General features: G+C 42.0%; 1 long non-coding RNA gene across 1 annotated transcript; it reads right to left on the minus strand.

Annotated features, from left to right (window-relative positions):
* Positions 1-6,916: 6,916 nt before the first annotated feature.
* Positions 6,917-16,365, minus strand: LOC128081224 (uncharacterized). The gene is made up of 3 exons (XR_008207038.1): positions 16,151-16,365; positions 14,823-14,962; positions 6,917-7,413 (listed from the first exon to the last, which is right to left on the minus strand). It is a non-coding gene; the product is annotated as an uncharacterized LOC128081224 (long non-coding RNA).
* Between the last annotated feature and the right edge of the window lie 1,795 nt (positions 16,366-18,160).

An 18,160-nucleotide genomic window follows, 5' to 3' on the forward strand; every position in this document is an offset into this window, starting at 1 on the left:
AAAGATTGCTTGGAGCTTTTCCAGCAGAACAGCTTTTCTTCAGAATAGATATTTGCCTTTGATTTTCTCAAAAACGTGCAATCCCTGATAAAATTACAGACTAGAACAAAGTGCTGAAAAAAGCTCTTGCTAAGTTTCTCTTGATAGTACCAAAATATCTCATCCTGCTGAGGTAAAGTAAATAAATTCCTCTTTCAACTCATCTATTTCCATTACTTTCACGTGAACTTTTAGGACAATATCAAATATTCATTTTAATATTATATTTCAGTGATGTGTTTAATATTTGCTGGTATAATGATTTGTTATGATAGAAGTAAAATGTGTGTACCTTGTGGAAATGGAGACTTTAGGTATTGTTGAAACAAAATGATTTTCACAAGGCAAAACCAGCCAATTTGATTATTCTGATTAGACGTTTCTGAAGAAGGGAAAGAGAAGAGCATGTTAGGTTGAAATTTGATTTAAAACAAAAACGACTTCTGAAATATTGGAATTTTATCACCAGCTAGAAAATTCTGATAATCTAGCAAGTATTTCTACCAAGAAACAAAGAAACTAAGAAAACTAGATGGAAAATGAAAAGGGACAAGAATGCATCTAATTGTCCTGTTCGAGGCTGTGGAAGTTGCATTACCAGTAATTAGATGTAGCAGAGCTACTGCAAGAAAGACTGTCAGAAAACCAGTGTATTCAGGTCTACGCATTCGAGGTCTCAGCTTTGTCTTTCAACCTTATGTTGTCTTTTTTTTTGCTGTAGTTAGATGAAGCTATTGTCTCTACTTCATGCACAGGATATAGCTTGAGTTCATCTTGCTGCCCTTAAAGCATTGGAGTAGGAGAGTCTCTTCTTCTCTCTTGCTGTATGCCTCTCCAATATTTTGCATGTTGCTGAGCAGGTGGAGGTGAAGGATGGCTTTGTGCAGACTATCATACGGCCCCATAAAGGAATCAAAACAAAGGGGCACAGAAGACTGAGCCAATCTGCTGGAATTGAGCAGACATGAGGATGTGTTCAGGAAAATCTGTAAATCCCTATCCGTGAAACTTATGCTCATTCTTGACTAACTGTCCCAAGAACAGTTGGCTCCTGTATTGGCTGACTGGCATAATACACCCCCATTTCTGGCTAAGAGTCAGCCTAGAGCTAGCTGAAAGTAAATGTCCTAAACAACAGATTTGAATGCAGTTGACACACAGATTATGGGGGCTGTACGTCCTTCATTTCTTAATGGATTCACCCCCAAGCTAAATGCAACTAAGACTTTGGCTGTAACTGTTCATCAGACTAATGGCATGGTGGTAGTTGTATATATTGGATTAGATCAGCATGGAGGCATGAACTTATGCTAAGAAGTACGAAGTCCCCCAAAGTCCTTGATGGTATGTGATGTCTGCTGGCTGCTCCTCCAGAAGTCATGGGCACAGTGCCAGGAAACACATTGCAAAGTGTCATAGAAACATTTTACGTATGATAAAGAAGTACAATCAAAGGTCTACTCATTACTGACCCATGTCCAAGTAAATTAGTGCCTAAGTCTCACACACCTGATGACACCCTGCTCTGCAGGAGACCCCACATGACGTGGCACTACCCTGGTCTCCTTGGGAGCATAGACAGGATTCTGTTCCTTTGCCAGCAGGAGCTCCCAATTAGACCTTGGTGGAATGACTATTTTTAGCTGCTGATAAGCATTATATGTTGACCTGGCCAAGTATACCACTTTCTATCCAGTGGTGGGAAATAGGAAAATAAAGTTTTCTGTGTACTGGAAAGAAAATGATAAATGATGTGTGACATCTTGATACTTTGGGAAGATTCTTGCAATGGCAGTTACCTCAAATTGTCCAGTTTAGTGTCCTGAAAGACAGAAAAGCATGGTCATACATGCCTGGTTCTCAGTGCTGCAAAGAACTCCCCTGCTCCAGGTAGGTTTTATGTAAAGAGTGTCAAAGTCAGGCAGCAAAGGCTTGAAACATCAGACCTAAGACCTTCACTGTTCTTTGTCCTTGACACAAACACTCCTGTTCACAGAAGTGGCCAAGCAATAGTACATCTCCTTTAGAAACACATTCTAGCTTGGACTCCCAGTTCACAGAAGCACTTGAGTGCATTTGATGCCACTAAATACTGGGACATACTTTTAACTCCAGTTAAAGTGAAGCTAAGCATGTGCTTAAATGCCATTCTTTTGCTGACATAGGGCTGGACAGAGATACTCCCAGGGACTGTGTTCAGGAGCAATTTTCCTAAGTTCCACTTGTTTTCTCCTTCTCATTCGTTATTAGTGACATCTAGTGACCAGAAAGAGTCATGCAGAGAATGAATGGAACCATAATTAATAAGCTAGACTCAACCTACACGACAAAGAAGGTATGTGGTCTATTAATTTAGCAAGTATTTCTCACAGCCACCAGTAGAGAAATCAGCCATGCAGGCGTCTGATGTTTAAAATGATCCTCTTTCTGTTCTTTTGCTCTTTGAAGGATGCCAAAGGCTGCCCTAGCTCCTGCAGAAGATCCTACAAAGACAATCCATAGCTAAGATTTCCAGAGTGTTTTATGATCCAGATAATAGCCTTAGGACTTATGATTGAGGTGTTTTAAAGGGCTTGATTTTCTGGTGGTGGGTTTTCAGCTTTTTTCACAGATCAGTTTTGTCAAAGAAATCTCAGCTGGGTATTTGGTAAAACTACTCTTCTGATGTAATAAAATTATTCAGTTGCTCTGTGTATTGTCACCAACAGCTTACACCCCATGTGACAGAGTAGTGAATGTCTCTGAAGTCATCAAGTTTGTTCAAATAGGAAACTACACAGAGCAAGGTCCCAGAGATGTTTTTGTTGAAAGAGAGACTGCAGCAGCACTGAAACCGGAATTGGATGCTGACACATTCATCTGGGAGAGAAGACAAGTGGGAAAGACACTGTGTTCCTCACACATAGGAAAAACACCACTTGAAGTTCATGTCTTCTAGTACCCAAGTCAATCTACTTCGAGATAGAAATTTAGAAAAAAATGGGCTTGGTTTGGCCTTGTGCAAAGGCCAGTTATTGTACTGCAAGAATAATACGTACAAATAGCTTGAGAAAGCCCATGATCTCAGATCACTTATTCACTGGCTGGTACAGTGCTCCATGCAGGACATGAACTCTGTCATTCTGTGTGCATACTCTACTCCTGACCATGCTACAGTGAAGGATATGATGTGGAACCAGAAGAAGTGGAGGGACCTGCAGCTGTTCAGCCAGTGCTTGTTGCTGGTGTATCTCTCCTGCTTTGGGAAGTCATTTTCACACTTTTTGGAGTGTGAAATGCTAGAGTAGAAGACGTCTACCAAATACATGGAACCAGAGAGCCCCAGGGAGCTGAAATAAGATACAGCAGAGCAATGAAGAACAGTAAGCAGGGCAGGCAAAGACCAGTAGCAAGACTCATATTTCATTTTTCTCTGTGTCTCTGCTGTCCTGGTGAGTCCACCCCTGGGTTCACACTGACCTCAGGCTGCTGGAGGGGTGCATAGGGACCCTGTTCTACAGACCCTGTAGAACAGCAGCAGATCTGGCCTGCTCCAACCCGCAGGCAGGCTGGGTGAATGTCTCAGCATCATTTCCTCTGACAGATGCTGCAAATGATATGACTAGTAACAGACTGAATACAGAAAGTGTTGGAGCCTCGAGCAAACCCAGAGCTAAAATGGCCGCACCATTACGCTATTAGTCAGAGCAGATGCTTGCAACGGTCGCAGTGACCTGAAACTGCTAATCTTGTTGCTTAGGGAGGGCCTTCAGCCATGGGGCTGGCAAGCACGGAATAAATAAACCAGGCTCTTTTTCCTTCCCTGAGCTGCCTGCCACATTCAGCTTTCACTTAAGGCAAAGAGAAGAAACAGTGGTGGCAGCTGACAAGCAGTGCCCTTCACAGCTAGCCCGCTGGTGGAAACAACTGCTGAGACAATTTTCAGGCCAAGCTGACTTAGCTGGGTCTCCACACTGAAAGGCTGCATCCTCCTGACAGCTCCAGTTTTGCCTTCTTAACTGAGGCTCTTCCTCTGCCTCTTTGTGAGGTTTCATTCTTCAATACCACCAAGCACTTTGGGGCAGTGACCCCAGGCTGTGACCTACCTGTCCGCTCCCACAGGCAATTGCACAACTAGAAAAAGCTACCAAAGCTTTTCTGGAGCATGGATGCTTCACAACTTCTGCACAACTATCTCGTGCAGTGGAATTAGGTAGCAGGTTTCGGTGCTGAAGGGAATGAGGTTACTGTTGAGATCTGGTCTAGCAGTAGTTTTCCACATATTTTTCTCAGTTAGGGAGCTGTATATCTGCATCACTGTTGCTGTGATGGGAATAAAACAGCAATGCCTTTCCAGGTTAATCCCCAGCACTCTGATTCATGGGCTGAGTGCCTAGATGGAAACAGTTGCCTGTATTTTCTCTTTTAGGCCCACGGCTGCTCTAGGGCTGATGCACTTACTGTAGTTACATGAAAACATCCAAACCAGTTGCAATTAAGATAGACTCAGCAACCTGAACGTGCCTCTATATCCAGGGAAAGAGCAGCTAGAAAGATTATGCTTTCCCTTCTTGGAATGGAGGCAGAGGCAGCGTCTACAAGTCTGCAACTCTGGGAGTAAAGTGGGGTCTGATGCAGAAATTCCCATCTTGCGGTAAGTTGGGAAGTGGTTATCCCCTTTACACTCCTATCCTTCATAGCAAGTGTCATCCAGGGTAGAATTTGCAAGGCCTCGTATAGTAGGTAGGGAAAGATCCTTCATGCTCTAAATAAATAAATAAACAAACAAACAAATAAATAAATAAACAAACAAACCTAAGACTAATCCAAACCACTTTTTAGCCACACCAATTTCTCTTGAGCAAGGAGAGACCTAGGAGGTTGGTTCAGATCAGATGCATCATGCTTTGACAGATATGCTAACACATCTGTGCTAACACCGATCTGTGTGGATTTCCACAGCATCACTTTAAGATGCTACATGGGATGCATCTGCACGTGGCTTGCAGGTTGGGCTAAAGAACAACGTGGTTCATCAGCAGAAGTAGACTAGCCTTAATACGGAGACAGGCTCTATACAGTTGTCTGTCCTGGTGGACGTTTCATTTCAGTGCTGATCTCTCCTGTGTTCAACAGCGGAATAAGAGGTATCAAAGTATGCAATAGCCAAGGCAAGCATCTGGAGGGTTGCATTTCTGAGCGCCTTCTTGCCAACTCAATCCCATTCCAGTTGGCCTGAGAGTATCTCAGAGCAGCAAAAAAGTGGCATGAATTAACTGAAGTGGTAGACCCGAGGACTTATTGCTAGCTGTTTTCAGATAGAGAAAATGTGTTGGTGTAGAGCATAGGGAAGAGAGTAAGCATCTTTCCAAGCTGTGCAGCCCTAATGCAACATGAGCAACATCCCAGGAGTTGGGCAGGATGACAAGAACTCAGCACTTCCTAACATCTCACAGGGAGAACAAGGAGGGAGACAGAACAAGACTTCTGACACTGTTCTTTGCTGGGTAAAAAAATGTGGGATAGATGAAGTTTGAGGATGTGGAAGATTCCAGATAGCTGCAAGCTTTGCTTCCTGCGTCCAAAGATGGCTGAGCAAGAATGGGGCTGTGAAAAGTACCAGTTTAGAAGCATGCTGTTGAGAAACCAGGCAAGCTATAAGAAAGAAGGGAACAGACTGTCTAGCAGGGTCTGTTGTGATACGACACGGGAAAATGGTTTCAAACTAAAAGAAGGGAGATTTGGACTGGATATAAGGAAAATGTTTACAATCAGGGTGGTGAGACACTGGCCCAGTTTGCACAGAGAGGTGGTGGGTGAATCTGGAGACACTCAAGGTCAAGCTGGACCTCTGAGCACCTTATGGAGCTGTAGGTGTGTCTGTTCACTGCAGGGGGGTTGGACCAAATGGCCCTTAAGGGTCCCTTCCAACTCAAACAATTCTATGATTCTATGATTTTAAGGAGAGAAGGAAGGGCTTCTTTTTCCATATTCTTTCTTTAAAGGTTTCTCTTTTTCTCAGAGTGTTTCAGTTCCTTGGAAAGCAAAAGAGTAACTTTGGAAACTTCCAACTATCCCCAAAGCTCTGCTGAGCAAATGGATACAGCTGTGACAACAGCATGACCACTGGAAAGTGTCATGGGCAACTGTTGGCATCAAGAAAAACCAACTGGAATGGAAATTGAAATTTTCTTCACCAGTACCTCCCTGTCTCCCCATCTGTAGTTCAGGCAGTGGCTGAAAGCTCTAAGCAAAGTTATAAAATACATGGCTGCAGCAGGCAGCATAAAAATGCCTTTTTGGTCTTCATTTAAACAATTCCCAACCATATGACAGAGATGAATCTGCACAGGTATCTGTTTCAGAGGAGCTCTGACATACAGCTCTTGGCACGCATAGCCGTTATTTTCAGACAGAAGGCAAGAGGATGTGTGGCTGGGAAGCAGGGGCTGTGGCAGGACCTTGAGCACACCTGAGGCAGTGGATGAGCAGATGCTCAGCTACACCTCCTGCCAAGACCAGTGTCTGGACAGAGCCTTTGGGCACTCTGGGAAACACTTGACAGACCTGCCATGTTGTCATGGATGCCTGCATCCATAACCATGGAGAGAATTACCAAATTGCCCTCTCCCTGACATCCTGCCTGTAAAACTTGACCCCAGTTTAAAATCCTAATATAAATAGGCAAGTATTTAAATGCTACCACTGCAACTTTGTCAAATTACATGGTTTATAATTACCTTAATTATTTGTAATTGCTTCACATACTGCTCATTAACATGGCTGAAAAATCAATCAGACCAAAAAATCTTCTCATATTTTACTGTGTACATCAAGAATATAGCCTTATAACACACAAAGACAGCTTTTTACCCTGGTTGCCCAAGAAAATGTCTGTGTGTCTGTCAACAGCTACTGCTTTTTTTCTTCCCTTAAAACTTTCCCAGTGCAGTGTCTAAAGCTGGCATGATATGAAAGACACACCAAAAAAATGCTTAATTCCTTCAAATACCATGAAAATTAGGCAGGTGGGTAGAAGACAAAAAAACTACTGCTGAAAAGATCAGTTCAACCTTTGACAGACAGCAGTGTCCCTGTTAAAGAGGGCACTTTTGTATAAAACACCTCTCCTGGCTTTGCTGCTCCCTCTCTGTGATTACCCCGAGTGGTGGAAATGCCATCTGGCTGATGCCACCAGGGTCCCTTCAAAGGAAAAGGCACTCCTAAGAGCCCAGTGTAAAGCAAATAAAGCAGAAATTGCATGCATTTAAAGATATACAACATTCACAGATCACATCCTGGTCCCATGAGCTGCAGATCCACTCTGGCACCACATCCTTAGCTGACTGATGGCTTCCCAGGACTCAGCCTCTTCTGTTGGTAAGTTTCTTTTTCCTGGAGGAATAATATTTCCATGCATTACAAACATACTTTCTTAAATCATCCAGATTGCTATGGATTCCATCCCTCCTTTTTTCATTCTTTACCTTCCTATCACCGCTGACAGCAAGGCAAACATTATCAGCAATGATTTCATGTTTGCTTAAAAAGCTATAGTGAGAATTTTTAAAAGTGTCTTGCACATCAGACTGGTCTCCTCCAAAGAAGTGTTGCGTTCCTCCTCAGATCAGAGGCGCTGAATTTTCTCCCACTGCCTGAAAAAGGCACAGTTCCCATGGATGGCAGCTGAATGTGCACCAGGGAAAATCCATATGGATTTGTATCTCTCCAGGTGCTATCATTTGCACAATGCACATGAAATTTCAGCTTGACAGGCTTACCAAAAATCGCAACTATTTTCAGGAGTTACTAGAAAATCTTCTTTCCTCCTTTACCCAAAAGCTACTAGATACTGCTACAGTACACAGAGAGCTCTGGAAAGGCTTTTAGAAACATCTGGCAAGATGAGGCTAATTTTCAGCCTGTTAAGCATTGTGTCTCCATTGGCATCAACAGGCCACATCTATTGACTTCAGCCAGCATCAGGTCTGGCACTAGGAAAGTATTTAGCTTTATTTTTATGAGAGCTTAAGAGATACTTGTGGTTCATAACAGAATTTTGTGCCAATGCTGCCAAGCAAAACCTGATGTGTTAGTTTTAACATTATTAGAAAATCCTCAGCTCTGCTGCAGCAGCACTTTGTGGTTATTTAATACCTGCAGGGGCAACTTTCTTAAAATAGTAGGTGAAGGACTTGGACTTGAGAGCACTGAGTGTAGTTCTCTGCAGTTCCAGACTCAAGGCTAGTTAAATGTGAACATGGCAATAAGTCTGAAGTGTCTCTAATCTTTCTAGGTAAGTTTGCTGTAGACACTGTAGGTGGAAATGGAAAAACACCCCTGATTGGAAAAAAAAAAAAAAGAAAAAAAAAAGAAAAAAGAAAAGAATAAGAAAAATACCCTACGTTTGCTAAAATATCTTTTTTTTTTTCTTCCTACTTCCTGCTTCAGCCTGAAAGATCAAAGTCTCTTTAACCTCTTCTTAGTCTGTTTCAGAGCCACTGGCTGTTGAAAGCAATGGAAAGCATTCAAGACAGCCTACCATCTCCAAAACCCCCAAAAGGATCTGAAGTTGCCTTAGATCTCAGGTGCTGAATGGTTATAAAAAGGGCCAGGAATCAAATCCTGAGCAGAAACATCTTTGGGTCATACTTAGTTCACTTCTCGCTGCTTTTTCTTACAGGGTCCCCAGAATACAGCACAGAGACAAACAACCTGGGGTCTGGGCTGGAGAAAGACTTATTTCCACAGAGTCAGTGTGTCCCTGCTCATCCTGTGAGGGCTTGGTTTGACATCCAGTCTTTGGGGTCTTTACCCCTAAGCCTAGTGAGCACTGGAACACACCACAGATGCAAAGCTTTCAGACCTCCCCAGCTATTTATAACAGTGACTTTACACACTGACTGCTTTTGTCATTCAGCTGTCCACACAGAGCCAATTTCCTTGACAGGAAGAGGAAAATGTTTCAGAATAAGAATGTGATTAGTTAAGAAGGCAATCTGAAGGTGGGAAAGGCTACAAGATATTCAAGATCATTGTCAGCATTATTATTAAATCCAAAAGACAGCCTTCCATAAACACCTTCATTGGTGGTTTTTTTTCCACACAAGGGAAAGTGCTAATAGTGAGAGGATCTCTCCTTTCACTAATTACTATCAAACTACTATCAAACAACTTGGCACCAAGCTCTAATTTGAAGATAATTATATACAGCAGACAGTATGAAACAATATTTATTTTCCACAGATATCTAAAACACACGGACGCATGGCATTAAAAATCTATCTGAATTTGATGGATAGATTCAGAACACACTGGACTTCCTACATACACTTATTTCTCAAATTGGATTTTATGAATACTTTTGTATTGCAGTCTTTCTTTGCCCTTTCTATAAAATGCTTTTATGATGACAACTTTATTGGTGCTGAAATTATTCCTTTCCTGACTTTCAGATCATAATAACCTTGTTTGCCTTTTGAATATTACCTGTTATTTTTTCCCTATCATAATGATATTCATTATTTCCCTTTCTTTTTTTATAGTTTTTTCCATAGTGACATCTCCTTGAGAGAAAGAGACAATAATTAAAAGGATGGGATGTCTTTCAATGTCTCAAGTCTGTGATGTGTGAAACACTATTAAAGAGAACTTTGGCAAGTTAGCAATGTCTTTGAAAATACAGATGAGAATCTTCTGCTAAGTCTTTTTTACTTCCAGGTAGCATTTATACATGCTTTCAAAAATAGCCTAGTTTCTAATATATTCCCCCAGGGAGCTTAAATTTTCAGGTTGCCCCATTATGTGGCTGTGGTGAGCTGCCTGGCATGGGACAATGGTGAAGCTCAGACATCTCCCAAGTCAGTCAGTAAAGGCTGCAACTGCTAGAGAACACAGGTGCTCAAACTGATATTGTAGAATCATAGAATGACTAAAGTTAGGAGAGACCTCCAAGATCATCAAGTCCAACACCAACCTACCCTCACCATGCCCTCTATCCATGTCTCTTAGTGATACACCTCCACCTGAACACCTCCAGGGATGGCAGCTCCACCACCTCTGTGGGCAGCCTGTGCCACTGCCTCACCACTCTTTCTGAGAATAAATTCCTGCTAGCACACAACCAGAATGTCTCTGTTCCTTCCAAGCGTCCCCATTCCATTCATGGGTACCTGTCATTTCAAAACAACCTCTGCTCCCTCCCCATACTTCCAGTGCCAGGGCCTCGCTGCCCTCTGAGTAAAAAAAATTTCTTCCTAGCATCTAAATCTCCCCTATTTTAGTTTAATGACATTCCCCCTTGTCCTATCACTATCAGACCACATAAAAAAGTCAGTCCCCCTCCCACATATAAGCTCCCCTCGAGTACTGGAATGCTGCAATGAGGATTCCCCACAGCTTTCTCTTCTCTCAGCTAAACAAGCCCAGTTCCCTCAACCTTTCCTTATAGGAGAGGTGCTTAATTCAAACAAAATCTTAATCTTAACTGAAGCAGAATTGAAACAGGATCTTGACAGAGGAAGATTCAGCATTCAGCAAGTGTGCTATGCTGTGCTTTTCAGATCTTCTGAGTACTCCCAATTTACTTCTGGAACTCCCAGTAGATCTTATTCCCCTGCAGGATCTGCTGAGACCAGCCCTCAGCATTGCAACCAGTTGATCCATCCTGCTGGCTCTGGCAAAAATCACTCCTCCTTGCTTAGTCTGGCCATTGGAAGATCATAGCTGAACTCACTGTGCACAAAGAAATACAGAACTAACACAACTCAGAGGCAAAGAGCTACAGAGAACACCACTTATGAAGACCTTTGGCTTTTGTTAATTGATAGTAAAGGTTTTCATGCACTGGGGAAGCTCCATGCATAAAACTAGTAATGCATCGATGAAGTACATTTTTCCACAGTACTTGTAGTTTTTTTCCTTCTGATCCTTGCCTTGGAGCTATGGTAGAAGGCAATAACTTTCTTGTTTTTTAGTTTTCAATCTTCTTAGCCGAAGATTGACAAGATAAATCTCTAAAGGCTTAAAAGCCATTTGGTAGGCAAAAAATTAACCTACATGCAGTCTTTTAAAAAAAAAAAAATCTCACAAGTCATTTTGTGGCAGAACTCTGGACTCACATTATAGCTCTGAGAGCTGATTAAATTGTTCCTCTGGCCAGCACACATCTCTCTATTTAAAGTGACGTGGCTGGAATCACAAAACAGGAACCAAGGGGAGATGATGCTCTGGCCCTTAGCAAAGAGATGGATATGTGTTTCAAAGATAGCTCATGCATTTATAAACTATTAGACATTGCTTACGTTTGGCAAGCCGGAAAGCACTTCCTGACCCTTTGTCTACTGAGCTTGTCACAAAAATATCTTTCTGTAGCCACATCTGTAAGTGATTCTGCCTTCACTCCCCTGCCTCAGTTACATCTTCTCCAATCACATATTTAAGGCTCCAAAGGAATATTTACAAAGGAAATGTCTGGTTAGGAAACGTAATTTGGTCTCATTCTACATTATGGATCTCTTCATGTTCAATTCATCAGCAGAGAGAAACTGTTTGGAGCACCCCAGTCACTCCCCATGCTGGTAACAGTTCAGTCTTCTCCACCCTAATTCGGTGTGCCAAGGAGACCTTTGTTTCCATCATCCTTCTCAGCAAATGTAAACTGTGACTTCCATCTTAATACATTTAAACAAGGATGTAGGAATGAAGACCAAAGTAGGAAAAGACCTGGTTAAAGAATATCTAGAGAAGTAACAGTGCCCCAAGGAACAGCTGAAATTCTCCCTTCCACACTGGGGACATCCCCAGGCCTTCAGGAACTATCAGTATGAATTCCCTCTACCTGAGCAACTGAGGAGAGCAAGCGAAATTGTTCACCTTTCAGGAGACAAGGAACAACTCAGGAAATTGAAGTAAACTCATACTCAGAGAGACAGAAAAACAATTTTAAACAACACCTTTGTAGTCATCTAGGGAATAACAAGCTGATAAAAAGAGCCAGAATAGATTATTCAAGAACCAGCTCTCTCAAAGCATTTCTAATTTCACTCCTTGTCAGAGTAACCAGCCAAGTGGATAAAGAGGAAGCAGCAGATGTGATATTTCTTGAGTTTATTAAGAATATGAAATTGTCTTGCATGACATTCTCTTTGCAAAGAGGAAAATACAGCCAAGAGAGTGAACTCATAAAACTTGTGGATGACTCTGTCTCAAGAACAGTACCAAGCACTTTGGGGGACAGGATGGGCTGTGTCTGGATTAGCTGGAGAAATAAAATAAAATAAAAAATAAAATAAAATAAAATAAATCAATGTAGATAACTTCAGTGAAGTGCAAAGAAACATGGGCAGAAATGGATGGCTTCCATCCTCCACATAATGAGAGTTTTTGCTGTGGCAGTTCTTTCAGAAAATTCTCTCCCATTGCCAAAAATTATTTGGGGTTTGGGGTCCCTTCTCCCTCATTAAAGGTCAGGGGAAAAGTTCAGAACTTCCAGGTTGCATTTCTCCAGAAGAAAATCAAAATTCTCCACACTGATCTGTTTCTCTCCTCAATTATTTCAGCCCCTAACCAACTACAAATTCCTAATCTAAGCCTCTAGATCTCATGGAAAACTGCATCATTAACAAAATCAAACTCTCCCATGCCAGAGAGACAATGATGTCTTGGAAGAAATATTATAGAGCATTCAGTGACATTCTCCAGTGCTAAGGGTCCCCACTTCTGATCAAAGAATGGAAGAAGGTGCATTACCATGGAGTTATATTTTTTTTTTTTTCTTTTTTGTACTGCTGTAGATACAATCTATCCTCTGTTCATTTGCAAAGGGTGTTGTTGCACTGTGCTACTGAAAGAGAGGATGTTGTGAAAATTAAGTACATCAATCAGTAAGAAAGTCTTTGGCTTCAGTAGGATATTATCAAAGAGTTTAAATACTGAAAACACTGATTTGCTAACAAAGCTATAAAAACTCTTACTAAAATATGTTACCAGGGCTTAGAACATCTACAGGGGAAAAAAAATCTGTAAGAACTAAATCCTGTAGCAGGTAGCTTGTCTGGAAGACAATTAAGCATAAGGTGATTTCTACAGTGCTTGGGTTAGCACTGTATAAAGGGGTCAACCAGCATTGCAGCTGAAGAAAGAATGCGAGTCTAATTTATTAACATCCCAGGAAAATGCCTGCAGAATACCCAAGGCTCTGTATCTGTGCATAGAGCTGGAGGTACAGATGCTTAGACAAGCCCATGTGTTCAAAGCCATTCCCAACCTGCCTATCATAACATAATATTGCATAGAAAGATTAAAGAGAACGTAAAGAGAAGAAAAAAAGCACAACTGTAGGAAAAGACATATTTCAACAACTTGAACGCTTAACTGAAAAGCAGCCCCCAGACCAGCACATTCTCTGTGACTGAAACATTCCTTCTGACCTGTTTGCCCTGTTGCAAGTACAGGAGTAACTGCAGTTGCAGGTAAACCCAGCACGAGGTACAAGGGGCAGCAACAACAGACACATCTGAAGAGGAGAGATGGTGAGCTGAGTTCTGTAAATGTGGCTTTCATCAGTTCTTGCCCCTGGATTTGGAGACTTCTGCTTGCAGACCCAGCATGTTTCCAAGCTGGCAACTATGTATAGTATGTGTATCAAAAATGTTCCTATGCAAAGTTTACACCTTCCTTCCTTACTACTGCTGCTGCTTACAGACACAGAAAGCAACAAATGCAATTGATTGTAGAACTATACTTCTAAGGGAAATATTTAGATAAAAAACTTTTTTTTTTTTTTTTTTTTTTTTTTTTTTTAACCTCTGTGCCTTTCTGTAGAGCAGGGCAAGGAAGGAATGTTGCAGGGGAACATGGAAATTGATTATCTAGTGTTTGATATGTTTTTGATACATCAAAACCACAAATAAGAAAGCCTAACTATTTCAAAGGTTATGTTCCATTAAAAAAAAAAAAAAGAAACAAAAACCACAAACAGGCACCAACACTATGACCAAGGAATTTTCTTTTGAGTTCCGTAGGGGTCATTTTAACATTAACCACTAAAGGAATACTTTTTGGTTGCTGGACCACCTGTTCTTCATTTTCTTTTGTGGAGAAGGTAATAGCCCTGGAAATCAGTAGTGCAGTGATATAAATAATACTTGCTATGCAAGGCAGAGGCATTCTAAATTAGTCCCTTCCAAATACTTGGAAAAGCATAATAAAATGTTGCACTTCAAGACATTTTTATTATGACGTATCTAGACATAAAAACCAGTAACTCATTTTTAAGTTTCCAGCAGCGCACACATCCTGGAGCTCAGGTTAAACACGTAGGCTCTGCATGTGATTTCCTGTATGAATTGAAAACTTGTTTTCATCTTTTTTCTCTCAGGGCCTTTGAAAGTTAATCGGGCCCAAACTCATTTTCCCCGGCTTTCTGCCAGTATTGCCACTGTAAATACAATAAATAGGCATTGGCAAACACTTTGCACTGTGAACATGCCAATTTTAATATGTCAATAAGTTATTTGCCTGGAATCATCATTCGAAGACACATTCACAAAAGCTGATTGATGTAGATGAGATGCAGGACCTACAGCTGATTCATCTCTAGTTCAGGGCTATTACAAAAAGCAAGATATCTACTGAGATTCAGGACATAGCCATGACTTGCCTTGCTAATTTCACATAACACCAAAAGCAGGATATTGTTCCATGACAGGCAGCTGAGAGTAAACCTGCGAGCATCTTCTGCAACTCAACTCCATTTTCATGAGATAGTATTACCATTCAGAGGAAAAATTGCCCCACGTTACCTTCCCACATCTGATTCTATGATACCTAGTGGAAACTGTCTTGCCCAAAGACCCTTTGCAGGTCATGGAGAAGGCAGACACTTCAGGAGGTTGATTTGCACCATTTTTCTTCATTGTGTCCCAGGATGGAACAAATCACTCTGCAGAGGAGTTAACATCTCATGACAGCTATAAACAGGACAGCCATTTTTCAGCTAGGTACCCTTTCTGTGTTAGGCCTATCCAGTAAGACAGATAACTACCTCTGTCTTCAGGAACCCTGTCCAAGTCAAGGCCAGTTATGCCTAAGGGTGGGCTCCACACAGAAAGGAAGAGAAAGAGCAACATTGTATGCTCAATGCACTTGCTTCCTCTGGATCCTGAGGTCCCATGATATTCCCACCCACTCTGTTTCCCAGCTCACATACCTGCATGTTGCAGGCTTCCAGCCTGTACTGTTGCACTCAACAGCCTGTGGCCCAGGGGCTCATGAACTGCCCTTGGGTCACCTAAAGCTTTCCTACAGCAGGACATATCAGTAACCTCCTTTCTTTCATCTCATTGCATTCATCACCATGGACAAGATGTCTCCCTGAAGGCTTGCCCCAAAATAACTCAGATAACAACTCAATTCCTTACAAAATTATGGCTGAGTTAGATGCTCATTTCCCACCTTTACTTCAGCATATTTTCATTGCTGCTCATACCTATGTCAGCTACACTCTCATTTGTCAGCTTTGCAATTTCTTTGTCAAAGATCTCCTCCGCCATTTCAAGGTCAAAAGTGTCCCAGTATCACAGCAGCTTGTATGTCCAACAGAATGAATTGTTCACCAGAAAGATGCCAGAATTCCTGAAGCATAATTAACCCTTGTTGTTTCCTGTGCTGGGCCACGTTTAACCAGCCCCAGATTAAATTCACCTGCTCTATAAATCCCAGTTATGCTAACATTTGATGTTATAAATGAGTGCAGTCTGACAGGTGTATTTCTATTACGCTGGGTACAATCTCCATTTGCATGGTAATGAAGCCTTCCAAAGGGATTCAGCAGGCAAGATGAAAGATGACTTCCTTCCATCAGCACCACTACCTGCATCTTGTGACCAGTGGTATTTGCCAGAAAAAGGAAAAGCTTATTAAAAAAAAATAAAAAAGTAAAAAAAAAAAAAAAACCCGCCAGTTACAGTAACACACTGTTCCGTTACCATTATAGTACAGAACTCTTCAAAACAAACTTTGAGCACAGAGCTAGGACCTGCCACAGCCAGAATATGCTGCTGCTGAATCTGCTTGTGGGTTACCCAGCCCAAAAAGATCTTATTATATATTACTTTATACTCACTGTTACCTTAATACTGGAGAACTTTGCAGACCTTAGTAGTCTTATGCTCTAGCACGCTGTCTTCTGTAGGTGACTCCAAGTCTTCAAAACAAGAATTTTCCAGTACCAGACATCAGAGTTGAACTCTTTGTAGCTATGAGGCTCGCTTCACGGGCAGCACCTAGCATCAGTGCAGAGGAGACTGTTCCAAAGCAAAGCTCAGACCAACAAGAATAAACTTCTACAGCAATATCTACATCCCAGCTGTGGGGCATCATTTTAAAATAAAGGCAACAGAGAGATCTCGTTAAGTCTATTTTGAACCCACAATGGCTCCTCATTTGATTTGTTGTTAATTGATGCAATCAGGGATGCAACTGAGGCACACTGGATGTTCAGCAATTGTAATGCAACAATTTCTGACAGCACATCAGTAGGAGTGGCAAGGGTAAGCTCTGCATCCTGGATATGACCTGGCAGTGGGGAGCTTCTCAGGCCTGTGTGAGAGGTTCAAGCTGCAAACAGCAAAATTACCCATGTGTATGCAGCTGGAGAATCCCCTTTTTGGCTAGGTGTGAAAGTAGACATGGGTGAGATCCCTGCATCTCCTTGGGTCAGGCCAAAAGTTTCAAAACTGCTGTCTCCAGATTTCTTCCCTTTTTGGCCTGGTGATGTAAGGGCAGTCTAGCAGGCCTCTTCTGGTGCAGGACTCAATATCAGCTGTTCCCTCTTGGCAGAACCACATGCAAACCTATGTCCCTGGGAGCGCTACCCACTGGCAAAGCATCCTGGCACTTCTCTGGAAAATGAAACTTTCCAAAAGCTGCTGCTTCTTCCTTTTGGGATTCCCACTACCCCAGTGCTTTGGAGGACAGATTTGAGGTTTGGCAGAACAGCTTATGTATTGGAAAGAACATCACCTACTTCCCTGTGAGAAACCACCTGCATTTGTCAGGAAGTCCCCAGTGAGAAAGTGCCATGTTGGCTGTATGGCGAGGGGATATTTATGGCTGGAATTGAACTAATCAAGCAAAGATGAGATCCTCACCAGGCTAGCATTCAGCATTGTGCTAGCATTCAGGCAGCTTGCATGGATTTTCACTTGGAGGGAGCTCCATTGGGTCCTGTCAGGCTGAGCAGCGTGGCCAGGCTGAGGGGCACCACCAGGAGCAGTACCCCTGTGTCAGCACATGCATGTGCCACGTGGCATTTCTTTCTGAAAATATCCCATTAAAAATGTTTTTCCCCTGAGTAATTGTATTTTAAACACGTAACCACAATAAAAGTAATGATGTTCCTGGCATTCTTTTACTAGACTTTGCGTAACCATCCTCCTTCAGTGTTTTGAGATGATTTCCGACTCACCAAAGAGACTATTTTTACATGCTAACCTAGTTTCTGAAGCATCCAGAAACACAGAGGTGTTATTTACCGTGAGTAAAAATTTCACGTTTTCTGATTCTAGCTTGGTTTTTCATCATCTCAAGCAAAGCAACTTAAAAGCCAGTCATAACTTTAGTAAGAAGAGTAGACATGCAACCAGAAATAATAAGGAGCCTATTTAAACTAAGCTCTGGTGGGCTCTAACCCCACTTTCATAATGAGACAGAGTTTGCACACTGCATACCTTATCTGCCTGTCTGCCTTCTCACAGTTATTACTGAAGCGCTTGCCCAATTTAAAGCTCGTCAGACATAATTTGAGCTCCTGAAGATAATTAAACTCCTTTAAGTTGTGTGAAAGTGCTGGCTGGATAGAAAAATGCAAATTGAGCGTGTTCTCTGAGGGAAAATTACCAGGAAGAACTCAGCAGTTATTTTTATTGCTGGCAAGTCCATGGGCACAAAGGCTCCCACTGGCCACCAGCACAAGTGGAGCTCGGGTCAAGCGGAGGAGGTTGTTGCCCATTACTTCCCTGTGCACTGCCCAGCCCCAGAGAGGAGCTGTTAGATGGTGTCCAAGGTGCAGCCTAGCAGGAACCTCCATCCAGTGCCATTAAAACAGTGTTCTCTGAACCTTCTTCATTCCTTCTTTAGC

This window comes from Tympanuchus pallidicinctus, unplaced genomic scaffold, assembly GCF_026119805.1.
Source record: "Tympanuchus pallidicinctus isolate F22 unplaced genomic scaffold, pur_lepc_1.0 scaffold1, whole genome shotgun sequence".
Lineage (NCBI taxonomy): Eukaryota > Metazoa > Chordata > Aves > Galliformes > Phasianidae > Tympanuchus > Tympanuchus pallidicinctus.